Source organism: Sminthopsis crassicaudata, chromosome 4, assembly GCF_048593235.1.
Source record: "Sminthopsis crassicaudata isolate SCR6 chromosome 4, ASM4859323v1, whole genome shotgun sequence".
NCBI classification, from domain to species: Eukaryota; Metazoa; Chordata; class Mammalia; order Dasyuromorphia; family Dasyuridae; genus Sminthopsis; species Sminthopsis crassicaudata.
In genome coordinates, this window is record NC_133620.1 from 215,206,121 (window position 1) to 215,222,860 (window position 16,740).

Genomic DNA, 16,740 nt, shown 5'->3' on the forward strand with positions numbered 1-16,740 from the left:
AACTTCAGTGAAATGGATGACTTCCTCCAAAAATATAGGGTTCCTAGATTAATAGAGGAGGAGATAAATTGCTTAAATAGTCCCATTTCAAAAAAAGATATAGAGCAAGTTATTAATCAACTCCCGAGGAAAAAATCTCCAGGACCAGATAAATTTACATGTGAATTCTACCAAACATTTAAAAAACCATTAGCCCCAATGTTATATAGACTGTTTGAAAAAATAGGGGATGAAGGAGTCCTACCAAACTCCTTTTATGACACAGACATGGTACTGATACCTAAAGCAGGTAGATCGAAAACTGAGAAAGAAATCTATAGACCAATTTCCTTAACGAATATTGATGCTAAAATCTTAAATAAGATATTAGCAAAAAGACTTCAGAAAATCATCCCCAGGATAATACACTATGATCAAGTAGGATTTATTTATACCAGGAATGCAGGGCTGGTTTAATATTAGGAAAACTATTAGTATAATTGACCATATTAATAATCAAATTAATAAAAACCATATGATCATCTCAATATATTTAGAAAAAGCATTTGATAAAATCCAACATCCCTTCCTACTAAAAATGATTGAGGGTATAGGAATAAATGGACTATTCCTTAGAATAGTCATGAGCATATATTTACAACCATCAGTAAGCATAACATGTAATGGAGATGAACTGGAAACTTTCCCACTAAGATCAGGAGTGAAACCAGGTTGCCCACTATCACCATTATTATTCAATATTCTATTAGAAATATTAGCCTCGGCATTAAGAGTCGAGAAAGTAAAGGAATAAGAGTAGGTAATGAGGAAATCAAACTGTAACTCTTTGCAGATGATATGATGGTATACTTCAAGAACCCCAGGGATTCTTATTAAAAGTTATTAGAAATAATTCACAACTTTAGCAAAGTTCTGGATACAAAATAAATCCACATAAATCCTTAACATTTTTATATATTACCAACAAAATGCAACAGCAAGAGATACAAAGAGAAATTCCATTCAAAACAACTGTTGAGAGTATAAGATATTTGGCAATCCATCTACCAAAGAAAAGTCAATAATTATGTGAGCAAAATTATGAAACACTTGCCACAAAAATAGTCACATTTAAATAATTGGAAAGACATCTAGTGCTCTTGGATAGGCCAAGTGAATATTATAAAGATGACAATACTCCCCAAACTAATCTATTTATTTAGTGCTATAACAATCAGGCTCCTAAGAAACTATTTTATTGGCCTTGAAAAAATAACAACAAAATTCATATGGAAGAATAAAAGGTCGAGAACTTCAAGGGAACTAATGAAAAAAAATCAAATGAAGGTGGTCTAGGTGTACCTGACATAAAGCTACATTACATAGCAGCAGTCACCAAAAGCATTTTGCTATTGTCTAAGAAATAGACCATATGATCAGTGAAACAGATTAGGTGCAAAGGACAAAAAAGGGTACATCTATAGCAATCTAGTCTTTGAGAAACCCAAAGATACCAACATTTGGGATAAAAATTCATTATTTGAAAAAAAACTGTTGGGTAAAGTGGAAATTAGTATGGCAGAAATTAGATATGGATCTACGCTTAACACCATATACCAAGATAAGATCAAATGGGTCCATGATTTAGGCATAAAGAATGAGATCATAAATAGATTAGAGGAACAGAGAATTGTCTACCTCTCAGACCTGTGGAGGAGGAAGGAATTTATGACCAGAATTTATGATCTAGAGATCATTATCAATCACAAAATAAAAGATTTTGATGACATCAAACTAAAAAGTTTCTGTATAAACAATACTAATGCAAACAAGATTAGAAGGGAAGTAACAAATTGGGAAAATATTTTTACAGGTAAAGATTCTGATAATGGTCTCATTTCCAAAATATATAGAGAACTGAACCTAATTTATAAGAAATCAAACCATTCTCCAATTGATAAATGGTCAAAGGATATGATCAGAAAATTCTCAGATGATGAAATTGAAACTATATCCACTCATATGAAAGAGTGTTCCAAATCACTACTGATCAGAGAAATGCAAATTAAGACAACTCTGAGATACCACTACACACCTGTCATATTGGCTAAAATGACAGGGACAAAGAATGATAAATGTTGGAGGGGATGTGGGAAAACTGGGACACTAATACATTGTTGATGGATTTTTGAAAGAATCCAAACATTCTGGAGGGCAATTTGGAACTATGCCCAAAAAGTTATCAAACTGTGCATACCCTTTGATCCAATATTGCTGCTATTGGACTTATATCACAAAGAAATACTGAGGAGGGGAAAGGGACCTGTATGTGCCAAAATGTTTGTGGCATCCCTTTTCATAGTGAGTAGAACCTGGAAGATGAATGGATGTCCATCAATTGGAGAATGGTTGGATAAATTATGGTATATGAATGTTATGGAATATTATTGCTCTGTAAGAAATGACCAGCAGGATGAATTCAGAAAGGTTTGGAGAGACTTACATGAACTGATGCTGAGTGAAATGAACAGAACCAGAAAATTGCTGTATACTTCAACAACAATATTGTATGAATATGTATTCTGATAGAAGTGGATATCTTCAACATAAAGAAGATCCAAGTCACTTCCAGTTAATCAATGATGTACAGAAACAACTACAACCAGAGAAGGAACACTGGGAAATGAATATAAATTGTTAGCACTACTGTCTATCTACCCAGGTTACTTATAACTTCAGAATGTAATACTTAACGTGCAACAAGAAAATTGGATTTACACACATATATTGTATCTAGGTTATACTGTAACACATGTAAAATGTATGGGATTGCCTGTCATCTAGGGGAGGGGGTAGATGGAGGGAGGGGAAAATTTGGAAAAATGAATACAAGGGATAATGGTATAAAAAATTACTCATACATATATACTGTCAAAATTTTTTTATAATTATAAAATTAAATAATAATAATAATAATAATAACAAAAGAAAATAAAACCATTTTTGGTCATGAAAATATATTCTCAATTGTTATTGAGCGATGAAATTCAAATTAAGACAACACTGAAATATCATTACACATTCCTCAGATTGGCTAAGATGGCAAGAAAATATAATGATGAATGTTTGAGGGGATGTGGGAATAGTAGTATACTAAAACATTCTTTATAATTACTGATTCAACAATTCTGTACAGTAATTTAGAACTATGTCCAAAGGGCTTTCGCACTGTGTATAGCATTTCTTCTAGCAATGTCTCTGCTGTGCCTGTATTATGACAAATGTAAAGTTCTAGGTAGCTTTTTGGAGGATCTTTGTAACAGCCTTGATTTCAGCACAATGTAACTAAAATAAAAGTCAGGGATAAAATCCAAAGTGTTTACTATATCCTTCCCAGTCTGTCTCCTTTGCCTGGGGCCAGGGTAGCTTTCTGGAGGTTCTCTGGAATGGGTCTTGGTTTTTTTTTTTTTTTTTTTTTTTAAATTTTTATTTTATTTTATAATTATAACATTTTTTTGACAGTACATATGCATGGGTAATTTTTTACAACATTATCCCTTGCACTTACTTCTATTCAGATTTTTTCCCTTCCTCCCCCGACCCCCTCCCCCAGATGGCAAGCAATCTTATATATGTTAAATATATTACAGTATATTATAGATACAATATATGTGTGTAGAACCGAATTTTTTGTTGCACAGGAAGAATTGGATTCAGAAGATAAAAATAACAGTGTACTTTCATTTCCCAGTGTTCCTTTTCTGGATGTAGCTGGTTCTGTCCATCATTAATCAATTGGAATTAGATTAGCTCTTCTCTATGTTGAAGAAATCCACTTCCATCAGCATACATCCTCGTACAGTATCATTGTTGAAGTGTATAATGATCTTCTGGTTCTGCTCGTTTCACTCAGCATCAGTTGATGTAAGTCTCTCCAAGCCTCTCTGTATTCCTCCTGTTGGTCATTTCTTATAGAACAATAATATTCCATAACATTCATATACCATAGTTTACCCAACCATTCTCCAATTGATGGACATCCATTCAACTTCCAGCTTCTAGCCACTATGAAAAGGGCTGCCACAAACATTTTGGCACTTACAGGTCCCTTTCCCTTCTTTAGTAGTTCCTTGGGGTATAAGCCCAGTAGTAGTATGGCTGGGTCAAAGGGTATGCACAATTTGATAACTTTTGGGGCATAATTCCAGATTGCTCTCCAGAATGGTTGGATTCTTTCACAACTCCACCAACAATGCATCAGTGTCCCAGTTTTCCCACAGCCCCTCCAACATTCATCGTTATTTGTTCCTGTCATCTTAGCCAATCTGACAGGTGTGTAATGATACCACAGAGTTGTCTTAATTTGCATTTCTCTGATCAATAGTGATTTGGAACACTCGTTCATATGAGTGGAAATAGTTTTAATTTCATCATCTGAAAATTGTCTGTTCATATCCTTTGACCATTTATCAATTGGAGAATGGCTTGATTTCTTATAAATTAAAGTCAATTCTCTGTATATTTTGGAGATGAGGCCTTTATCAGGACCTTTAACTGTAAAAATTTTTTCCCAATTTGTTACTTCCCTTCTAATCTTGTTTGCATTAGTTTTGTTTGTGCAGAAACTTTTTAATTTGGTGTAATCAAAATGTTCTATTTTGTGATCAATAATGGTCTTGTGTCCCTTGGACACAAACTCCTTCCTCCTCCACAAGTCTGAGAGGTAAACCATCCCATGTTCCTCCAATTTATTTATGATTTCGTTCTTTATGCCAAAATCTTGGACCCATTTTGATCTAATCTTAGTATGTGGTATTAAATGTGGGTCCATGCCTAGTTTCTGCCATACTAATTTCCAGTTTTCCCAGCAGTTTTTGTCAAATAATGAATTCTTATCCCAAAATTTGGGATCTTTGGGTTTGTCAAAGATTAGATTGCTATTTTTATTCACTATCTTGCCCTGTGAACCTAACCTATGCCACTGATCAACTAGTCTATTTCTTAGACAATACCAAATGGTTTTGGTGACTGCTGCTATATAATATAGCTTTAGATCAGGTACAATTAGACCACCTTCCTCTGACTTTTTTTTCATTAGTTCCCTTGCAATTCTCGACCTTTTATTCTTCCATATGAATTTTGTTGTTATTTTTTCTAGGTCATTAAAATAGTTTCTTGGGAGTCTGATTGGTATAGCACTAAATAAATAGATTAGTTTGGGGAGTATTGTCATCTTTATTATATTTGCTCGGCCTATCCAAGAACACTGAATGTCTTTCCAATTATTTAAATCTGACTTTATTTTTGTGGCAAGTGTTTTGTAATTTTGCTCATATAATTCCTGACTCTCCATTGGTAGATATATTCCCAAATATTTTATACTATCGACTGTTATTTTGAATGGAATTTCTCTTTGTATCTCTTGCTGTTGGATTGTGTTGGTAATGTATAAAAATCCTGAGGATTTATGTGGATTTATTTTGTATCCTGCGACTTTGCTAAAATTCTGAATTATTTCTAATAGCTTTTTAGCAGAGTCTTTGGGGTTCTCTAAGTATACCATCATGTCATCTGCGAAAAGTGACAATTTGATTTCCTCATTTCCTACTCTAATTCCTTGAATCTCTTTCTCGGCTCTTATTGCCGAGTCTAGCATTTCTAGTACTATATTGAATAGTAATGGTGATAGTGGGCAACCTTGTTTCACTCCTGATCTTACAGTGAAAGGTTCTAGTTTATCACCATTACATATGATGTTTACTGAAGGTTTTAAATATATGCTCCTTATTATTTTAAGGAATAGTCCATTTATTCTTATACTCTCAAGCGTTTTTAGTAGGAATGGATGTTGGATTTTATCAAATGCCTTTTCTGCATCTATTGAGATGATCATATGGTTTTTATTAATTTGATTATTAATATGGTCAATTATACTAATAGTTTTCCTAATATTAAACCAGCCCTGCATTCCTGGTATAAATCCCACTTGGTCATAGTGTATTATCCTGGGGATGATTTTCTGAAGTCTATTTGCTAATATCTTATTTAAGATTTTAGCATCAATATTCATTAAGGAAATTGGTCTATAGTTTTCTTTCTCAGTTTTCGATCTACCTGGTTTAGGGATCAGTACCATGTCTGTGTCATAGAAGGAATTTGGTAGGACTCCTTCAATCCCTATTTTTTCAAATAATTTACATAGCATTGGAGTTAGTTGTTCTTTAAATGTTTGGTAGAATTAACCTGTAAATCCATCTGGTCCTGGGGACTTTTTCTTAGGAAGTTGGTTAATAGCTTTGTCTATTTCTTTTTCTGAGATGGGATTATTTAGACTACTTACTTCTTCCTCTGTTAATCTGGGCAAGCTATATTTTTGAAGGTATTCTTCCATTTCATTTAAGTTATCAAATTTATCGGCATAAAGTTGAGCAAATTAGCTCCTAACTATTGTTCTAATTTCCTCTTCATTAGTGGTGAGTTCACCCTTTTCATTTTCAAGACTATCAATTTGCTTTTTCTCTTTCCTTTTTTTAATCAGGTTTACTAAGGGTTTGTCTATTTTGTTGGTTTTTTCATGAAACCAACTCTTAGTTTTATTAATTAATTCAATAGTTTTTTTACTTTCAATTTTAATAATCTCACCTTTTATTTTTTGAATTTCAAGTTTTGTGTTTGTCTGGGGGTTTTTAATTTGTCCTTTTCTAGCAATTTTAGTTGTAAGCCCAATTTGTTGGCCCTCTCTTTCTCTATTTTATGCAAGTAGGCCTGTAGAGATATAAAACTTGCCTTATTACTGCTTTGGCTGTATCCCACACATTTTGGTATGATGTCTCATTATTGTCATTTTCTTGGGTGAAGTTATTAATTATGTCAATGATTTGCTGTTTTACCCAATCATTCTTTAGTATAAGATTATTTAGTTTCCAATTATTTTTTGGTCTATTTTCCCCTGGCTTTTTATTAAATGTTATTTTGATTGCATTATGGTCTGAAAAGGATGCATTTACTATTTCTGCCTTACTGCATTTGATTTTGAGGTTTTTATGCCCTAGTATATGATCAATTTTTGTATAGGTTCCATGAACTGCTGAGAAGAAAGTATATTCCTTTCTGTCTCCATTTAGCTTTCGCCAAAGATCTATCATATCAAACTTTTCTAGTATTCTATTTACCTCTTTGACTTCTTTCTTATTTATTTTGGGGTTTGATTTATCTAATTCTGAGAGTGCAAGTTTGAGATCTCCCGCTATTATAGTTTTGCTATCTATTTCCTCTTGCAGCTCTCTTAATTTCTCTTTTAAGAATTTAGATGCTGCACCACTTGGTGCATACATGTTTAATATTGATACTGCTTCACTATTGATGCTTCCCTTTAGCAAGATATAATGCCCTTCCTTATCTCTTTTAATTAGATCAATTTTTGTTTTTGCTTGATCTGAGATGAGGATGGCTACTCCTGCTTTTTTGGTTTTGCCTGAAGCATAATAGATTCTGCTCCACCCTTTTACTTTTAGTTTGAATGTCTCACCCTGTTTCAGGTGTGTTTCCTGTAAACAACATATAGTAGGATTTTGACTTTTAATCCAGTCTGCTAACAGCTTCCTCTTTATGAGGCAGTTTGCCCCATTCACATTTATGGTTAGAAGGACTAATTCTATATTGCTTGCCATCCTATTAACCCCTGCTTATGCTTTTCCCCTTTCCTTCCCTTTTACCCTCCTATCCAGTATTAAACTGGTGAACACCACTTGCTTTTCACAGCCCTCCCTTTTTAGGATCCCTCCCCCACCTTAAAGATCCTCCCCTTATTTTACCCCTTTTCCTCAAAATTACTGTATTCCCTTCCCCTTAGCTTACTCCTTCCCTTTCACTTTTCAATGAAGTGGAAGAAGTTTCACCATAAATCGAATATGTGTATTGATACACGCTATGTTCATCTCCCTCCTTTCTTTCTCTCAGATATGATAGGTTACCTTTGCCTCTTCAGGAGATGTAGTACCACCACTTTACACTTTTTTATGATATAATCTCCTTTCCACCTCTAGTTTCTAAGACAAATTGTACATATGTTCTTTACATATTTATTTGACAGAAGTATAGTTCTCAAGATTTCTTTTTACCTTTTTAAAAATCTCTTGAGTTCTGTATTTGAAGATCAAACCTTTTATGTAGGTCTGGTTCTTTCATCAAAACTAGATGAAATTCATTTATTTCGTTAAATGTCCATCTTCTTCCCTGGAAAACAATGCTCATTCTTGCTGGGTAAGTTATTCTTGGCTGCATACCAAGTTCCTTAGCCTTTCGGAATATCATGTTCCAGGCCCTGCGTTCTTTTAATGTGGACGCTGCTAGATCCTGGGTTATCCTTATTGTGGATCCTCCATATATGAATTGTTTTTTTCTAGCAGCTTCCAATATCTTTTCCTTTGTCTCATGGTTCTTGAACTTGGCCACTATATTTCTTGGCGTTTTGATTTTAGGGTCCCTTTCAGTAGGTGATCGATGAATTTTTTCAATGTCTATTTTACCCTCTGTTTCCAGAATGTCTGGGCAGTTCTCTTTGATAATTTCCTCGAAAATGGTGTCCAAGCTCTTTTTTTCCCTCCCATTTTTCAGGGAGTCCGATTATTCTCAAATTGTCTCTCCTGGATCTGTTTTCCAGGTCTGTTGTCTTTCTGGTAAGGTACTTGACATTCTTTTCAATTGTTTCATTTCTCTGGTTTTGCTTGAGGACCTCTTGGTTTCTCCTTGAGTCATTCATTTCTACTTGTTCCAGTCTAATTTTCTTTTTTTTTTTTTCTTTTTTTTATTATATATATATATATATATATATATATATATTATAATATTATCCCTTGTATTCATTTTTCCAAATTACCCCCCCTCCCTCTATTCCCTCCCCCCCACGACAGGCAATACCATACATTTTACATGTGTTACAATATAGTCTAGGTACAATACATGTGTGCGAATATCATTTTCTTGTTGCACAATAAACATTAGAAATGGAAGGTACATGCAACCTGGGCAGACAGATATTAGTGCTAACAATTTTCATTCCCCTCCCAGTGTTTCTTCTCTGGGTGTAGCTACCTCTGTCCATCATTGTTCAACTGGAAGTGAGTTGGATCTTCTTTATGTTGAAGATTTCCACTTCCATCAGAATACATCCTCATACAGTATTGTTGTTGAAGTGTACAGTGATCTTCTGGTTCTGCTCATTTCACTCAGCATCAGTTTATTTAAGTCTCTCCAGGCCTCTCTATATTCCTCCTGCTGGTCATTTCTTACCGAGCAATAATATTCCATAACCTTCATATACCACAATTTACCCAACCATTCTCCAACTGATGGACATCCATTCATCTTCCAGTTTCTAGCTACAACAAAAAGAGCTGCCACAAACATTTTGGCACATATATGTTTCTTTCCGCGCTTTAGTATTTCTTTGGGATATAATCCCAGTAGTAGCGCTGCTGGGTCAAAGGGTATGCACAGTTTGATAACTTTTTGGGCATAATTCCAGATTGCTCTCCAGAATGGCTGGATTCTTTCACAACTCCACCAGCAATGTATTAGTGTCCCAATTTCCCCACATCCCCTCCAACAGTCATCATTATTTGTTCCTGTCATCTTAGCCAATCTGACAGGTGTGTAGTGGTATCTCAGAGTGGTCTTAATTTGCATTTCTCTGATCAGTAGTGATTTGGAACACTCTTTCATGTGAGTGGATATAGTTTCAATTTCTTCCTCTGAGAATTGTCTGTTCATATCCTTTGACCATTTATCAATTGGAGAATGGTTCGGTTTCTTATAAATTAGGGTCAGTTCTCTATATATTTTGGAAATGAGACCTTTGTCAGAACCTTTGTTTTTAAAAATATTTTCCCAATTTGTTACTTCCCTTCTAATCTTGTTTGCATTAGTATTATTTGTACAGAAACTTTTTAGTTTGATGTAATCAAAATCTTCTATTTTGTGATCAATAATGATCTCTAGTTCTCCTCTGGTCATAAATTCCTTCCTCCTCCACAAGTCTGAGAGGTAGATTATCCTCTGTTCCTCTAATCTATTTATTATCTCCCTCTTTATGCCTAAATCATGGACTCATTTTGATCTTATCTTGGTATATGGTGTTAAGTGTGGATCCATATCTAATTTCTGCCATACTAATTTCCAGTTTTCCCAAAAGTTTTTTCCGAATAATGAATTTTTATCCCTAATGTTGGAATCTTTGGGTTTGTCAAAGATTAGATTGCTATAGATGTACCCTTTTTTGTCCTTTGTATCTAATCTGTTCCACTGATCTACCGGTCTATTTCTTAGCCAATACCAAATGGTTTTGGTGACTGCTGCTATATAATATAGCTTTAGATCAGGTACAATTAGACCACCTTCCTCTGAGTTTTTTTTCATTAGTTCCCTTGCAATTCTTGACCTTTTATTCTTCCATATGAATTTTGTTGTTATTTTTTCTAGGTCATTGAAATAGTTTCTTGGGAGTCTGATTGGTATAGCACTAAATAAATAGATTAGTTTGGGGAGTAATGTCATCTTTATTATATTCGCTCGGCCTATCCAAGAGCACTGAATGTCTTTCCAATTATTTAAATCTGATTTTATTTTTGTGGCAAGTGTTTTGTAATTTTGCTCATATAATTCCTGACTTTTCTTTGGTAGATGGATTCCCAAATATTTTATACTCTCAACATTTGTTTGGAATGGAATTTCTCTTTGTATCTCTTGCTGTTGCATTTTGTTAGTGATATATAAAAATGCCGAGGATTTATGTGTATTTATTTTGTATCCTGCCACTTTGCTGAAATTTTGAATTATTTCTAGTAGCTTTTTAGCAGAGTCTTTGGGGTTCTCTAAGTATACCATCATGTCATCTGCAAAAAGTGATAGTTTCCTACTCTAATTCCTTGAATCTCTTTCTCGGCTCTTATTGCCGAGGCTAGTGTTTCTAGTACTATATTGAATAGTAATGGTGATAGTGGGCAACCTTTTTCACTCCTGATCTTACTGGGAAAGGTTGCAGTTTATTTCTATTGCATATTATGCTTACTGACGGTCTTAAATATATACTCCTGATTATTCTAAGGAATAATCCATTTATTCCTATACTCTCAAGAGTTTTTAGTAGGAATGGATGTTGGATTTTGTCAAATGCTTTTTCTGCATCTATCGAGATGATCATATGGTTCTTATTAATTTGATTATTAATATGGTCAATTATATTAATAGTTTTCCTAATATTAAACCAGCCCTGCATTCCTGGAATAAATCCTACTTGATCATAGTGTATTATCTTGGAGATGATTTTCTGAAGTCTTTTTGCTAATATCTTATTTAAGATTTTAGCATCAATATTCATTAAGGAGATTGGTCTATAATTTTCTTTCTCAGTTTTCGATCTACCAGGTTTAGGTATCAGTACCATGTCTGTGTCATAAAAGGAGTTTGGTAGGACTCCTTCATCCCCTATCTTTTCAAATAATTTATGTAACATTGGGGCTAATTGTTCTTTAAATGTTTGGTAGAATTCACATGTGAATCCATCTGGCCCTGGGGATTTTTTCCTGGGGAGTTGATTAATAGCTTGTTCTATTTCTTTTTCTGAAATGGGACTATTTAAGCAATTTATCTCCTCCTCTGTTAATCTAGGGAGCCTATATTTTTGGAGAAAGTCATCCATTTCACTTAAGTTATCAAATTTATTGGCATAAAGTTGGGCAAAGTAACTCCTTATTATTTCTCTAATTTCCTCTTCATTGGTGGAAAGATCCCCCTTTTCATTTGTAAGACTATCAATTTGATTTTCCTCTTTCTTTTTTTTTGAACAAATTTACCAAAGGTTTATCTATTTTATTGGCTTTTTCATAAAACCAACACTTGGTTTTATTTATTAATTCAATAGTTTTTTTACTTTCAATTTTATTGATTTCTCTTTTTAATTTTGGTATTTCGAGTTTAATTTTTGGTTGGGGGTTTATAATTTGGTCTTTTTCTAGCCTTTTAAGTTGTAAGCCCAATTCATTAATCTTCTCTTTCTCTATTTTGTTCAAATAAGCCTCTAAAGATATAAAATTTCCCCTTATTACTGCTTTAGCTGCATCCCAAAGATTTTGATATGATGTCTCATCATTATCATTATCTTGGGTGAAATTGTTAATTGTTTCTATAATTTGCTCTTTCACCCAGTCATTCTTTAAGATGAGATTATTCAGTTTCCAATTACTTTTTGGTCTATTTACCCCTAACTTTTAAATGAATGTAGCTTTTATTGCATTGTGATCTGAGAAGAAGGCATTTATTATTTCTGCCTTCCTACATTTCATTTTGAGATCTTTATGTCCTAATATATGGTCAATTTTTGTATAGGATCCATGAACTGCTGAGAAGAAAGTATATTCCTTCCTATTGCCATTCAGTTTTCTCCAAAGGTCTATCATACCTAGTTTTTCTAATGTTCTATTTACTTTTTTAATTTCTTTCTTGTTTGTTTTGTGGTTTGATTTGTCTAAATCTGAGAGTGCAAGGTTGAGATCTCCCACTATTATAGTTTTACTGTCTATTTCTTCTTGCAGTTCTCTTAACTTTTCCTTTAGAAAGTTAGATGCTATACCACTTGGTGCATATATGTTTAGTATTGATATGGCTTCATTATTTATGCTACCTTTCAGCAGGATATAGTTTCCTTCCTTATCTTTTTTAACGAGATCTACTTCTGCTTTTGCTTGATCTGAGATAAGGATAGCTACCCCTGCTTTTTTGGCTTTACCTGAAGCATAATAGGCTCTCTTCCAACCTTTTACCTTTACTCTGTATGTATCTCCCTGCTTTAAGTGTGTTTCCTGTAGACAACATATTGTAGGGTTCTGCTTTTTGATCCAATCTGCTATCCGTCTCCGTTTGATGGGATCGTTCATCCCATTTACATTTACAGTTAAAATTACTAATTCTGTGTTTCCTGCCATCGTATTATCCCCAGATTATACTTTTTTCCCTTGACCCCCCTGATCCCCCTCCCCGATATTTAATTTACAGACCCCCCTTGTGATGCGCAACCCTCCCTCTTTTTTTTTTTTTTTTTTTTTTTTTTTAGGATCCCTCCCCCCTCCCTCCAAGTCCCTTCACTTATTCTCCTTTTCCTTTCCCCTTTTCCTCTCCCCCCTTTTAATGAGGTGAGAGAAAATTCTCTGAAAAAACAAATATGTTAATTATTTACTCTTTGAGCCTCTTCTGATGAGAGTAAGATTCACACAATGATTCTCCCCCTCACTAAGTTTCCTCAGATATGGTGTATTTTCTATGTCTCTTCCTGGATGTAGTTTCCCTCTTTTTATCACTCCTTCCCCTTTTTCTGAACCGACCTCCTTCCCTTTACCACACCCCCCTTTTTTTCTTTTATATCAGTAAAATCAAATTATCCTTGAGTATTTTTTATATACTCACAACAGAGTTACAGTTCTCAAGGGTTCTGTGTACCTTTTTCTGTTTCTCTTCAGTCTTGTGGATGTAGATCAAATTTTTTGTTTAAGTCTGGTTTTTTTCTTAGAAATATATAGAATTCCTCTGTTTCATTGAATGACCATCTTCTTCCATGGAAAAAGATGCTAAACTTAGCTGGGTAGTTCATTCTTGGTTGCAGTCCTTGAACTTTTGCCTTACGGAATATCAGGTTCCAGGCCCTTCTATCTTTTAATGTGGAGGCAGCCAGATCTTGGGTGACCCTTATTGTGGCACCTTGGTATTTAAATTGTATTTTTCTAGCTGCTTGCAGGATTTTCTCCTTTGTGTGGTAATTCTGCAGCTTAGCCACAATATTCTGTGGTGTTCTTTTTTTAGGGTCTATTTCAGAAGGAGTTCGATGAATTCTTTCCACATCTACTTTCCCTTCTGTTTGTATTATCTCTGGACAGTTCTCTTTGATAATTTCCTGTAAAATAGAATCTAGGCTCTTTTTTTGGTCATAGTTTTCTGGAAGTCCAATAATCCGCAGATTATCTCTCCTAGATCTATTTTCCAGGTCTATAGATTTTCCCAGTAAGTATTTGACGTTGTTCTCCAGCTTCTCATTTTTTTTGTTTTGTTTGACTGATTCTTGGGTTCTCTGTGAATCATTCATTTCTATTTGTTCCATCCTGACTTTTAAGGAGTTATTTTCTTCTTTCACAGTTTTTAGTTCTTTTTGTAAATGCCCAATTTCGTTTTTAAATGAATTATTTTGCTCTATTGAGTTTTTTTCCATTTCCCTAATTTTTTTTTTTGAGAATTATTTTCTTTTTCCAATTCAGAAATTCTATTTTCTTGAGACTTTTTTATCTTTTCCAATTCAGAAATCCTACTTTCCTGTGTTTTTTTAACCTTTTCTAATTCACTAATTTTGTTTCCCTGCATCTCCTGTGAATTCTTTATTTTTTCCAACTCCAATTTCAGGACGTTGTTATTCTCTATCATAACTTCCCTTTCTTTTCCCCATTTTTCTTCGATCTCCCTCAATTTTTTAAGAGCTTCTTCTAGGAGAGAGTTATGTGATGGGGGGCAGGAATCGTTCCCCTTTAGGTTGTCTGTTGATTCTCTGCTGTCAACTTCCTCGGGGTTGGATACCCGCTCTTTCTCTGTATAGAAGGAATCTATGGTTTTTCTAGCTTTTTTGCTCATACTTAAAAAAATCTTTTGGGGTCTGTCTCTGGGGTAGGAAATTATTTACTTCTTTACCAGCTTCCTCCCAGACAGGATGGATGCAGCGGCCCCTGCGCCTGAGCTAAGAGAGAGCTCTGGGAGAGAGTTCCCCACCCCCTCCCTGGGAGTGCCTCAGAGGTGATTAGCACTGCTGTGCTTCGAGGGCTTAGAATAGTGAAGACAGCACGAAGCTCAGCCTATGTGTCCGGGTGGGGAGTGGATGTCTGCAGCAGGTGACGTGAGAAGCCCCTGCGCTCAAACTGGAAGTGTCTGCCAGAAACCGCAGTCCCTAGTTCAAAGGTTCCGCTTCTCTGGGACTTCCTGGAGCTGAGTTCCACTCCCTCCAGCTAAGCTAGGCAGTGTGTGTTGCCTTGGGCCGTATCCACCCACTTGTCAGTCTCTTAACTATTCTCAGGTGGTAGCTGAGGCCACACCCCCTGGTGCCAAGAGATTTGCTGAGTCACCCCCCGGGTGGGGGAAAATCTAATTTGAGTTTTAAAATATTTTGGCTTTCTCTTCTGAACTGCTAAATAATTAGCAGAGAAGAGCTAATAGCCTGTGCCAGATTCCTTTACCTCAGTGGCTTCTCTGATCCCAGAGCCCTTCCCAGCGCAATGGGCTCAGTGTGCCCCTACCCCACCGTCTGTGCTGGTCTTTCTTATTCCTCCCCTGAGAACTGACCTTTCCTGTTGAAACTCCAGATTCTCTTCAGCTGGTAAGTCGTGCTTCCAGTCCTTGTGGTATCTATCAGTCCTGAGCTAATTTTGAGACTTAATTTATCTAATTGGTTGTGAGGGAGTGAGGACGTTCACTGAGTCGTGTGTTTCTTCTCCGCCATCTTGGCTCCGCCCCCCAAATCTCCAGTCTAATTTTCAATGATGTATTTTCTTCACTCACTTTTTTTATATCTCTTTGTAATTGTCCAATTGAGTTTTTATCTTCTATGGAATTTTTTTCCATTTTATCCATTTTATTTTTTAGAGAGCTGATTTCTTTTTCCAGCTCACTAATCCTGTTTTCCTTGGAGTTGTTTACCTTTTCCAGCTCACTAATCCTGTTTTCTTTGAAGTTGTTTACCTTTTAAAGTTCACTTTTCTTGTTTCTCAATGATTTGATTTCTTTATCCACTCTGTCTTTGAATGCATGGGATGACTTCTTCAGGCTCTCTTGCCAAGCTTCCCTTTCCTTTTCCCATTTCTCTTCCAGCTCTCTTGTGAGAGCCTTTTTGATTTCCTCTATGAGGTTCTTTTGTATTGAGGAGCAGCTTATATCCCTCCCAGGGGATACATCTGGGGACAGTCTGTTCCTTGTCTCCTTAGCATTTGAAGTCTGCTCCCTCTCCACACAGAAGCTGTCAATGGTTAGAGCCCTTTTGAATTTTTTGTTCATTTTGTCAGAGTAGGAATCAAAGAAAACAAACTGACAAGAGAAACAATTGGTCTGTTTTGTGGGGGATGGGGCTGGATGGTATTAATGGGCTTCCTCTACAGACTGGGGATAGGGCAGCAGAGAGCCACTAACAGAACAGCAATGACTGTACTGCGTCTGCGCTCTGAGGCTCCGAGAACGCACCGAGTCAGTCCAGGTGGGGGTTGGGGGTGGCCGGGCTCTGAGAGATGCTGGCTTTCTGGGGTTTTAATCTTCACCTCCGGTGTTTACACCCTCTCCTCTGCTCCTGGCTTGCTGCCAAGACGGAGCATCCACACTGGGGCAAAAGCCCTTTCACAGAAACGGCAGAGATCACACCCCTCCCCCTCAGGTCTTAGCTGTGTGAGCTGCCTGTCTTGCTCTGGCTGTCTGCCCTCAGTCTGTGGCCAGTCTGATTGACCCTCCCCGGAGCAAACACAGACCTTTTCTGGCGACTTTCAAGGATGTCTTCTCTTGGTGATATTTTGTGGATTTCTTTCTGGGTCAAGCATTAAGTCAGACGCTTGTCATGAAGTAAGTTCTGAGAGAAAACGAGGAGCTCAAGCAGCTGTCTGCCTCCACGCCGCCATCTTGGCTGGAAGTGGGTCTTGGTTTCAGTGGAGGGATGGAGGAAGGCAGGGGAGCCACTAGCATGGTGATCAAGTC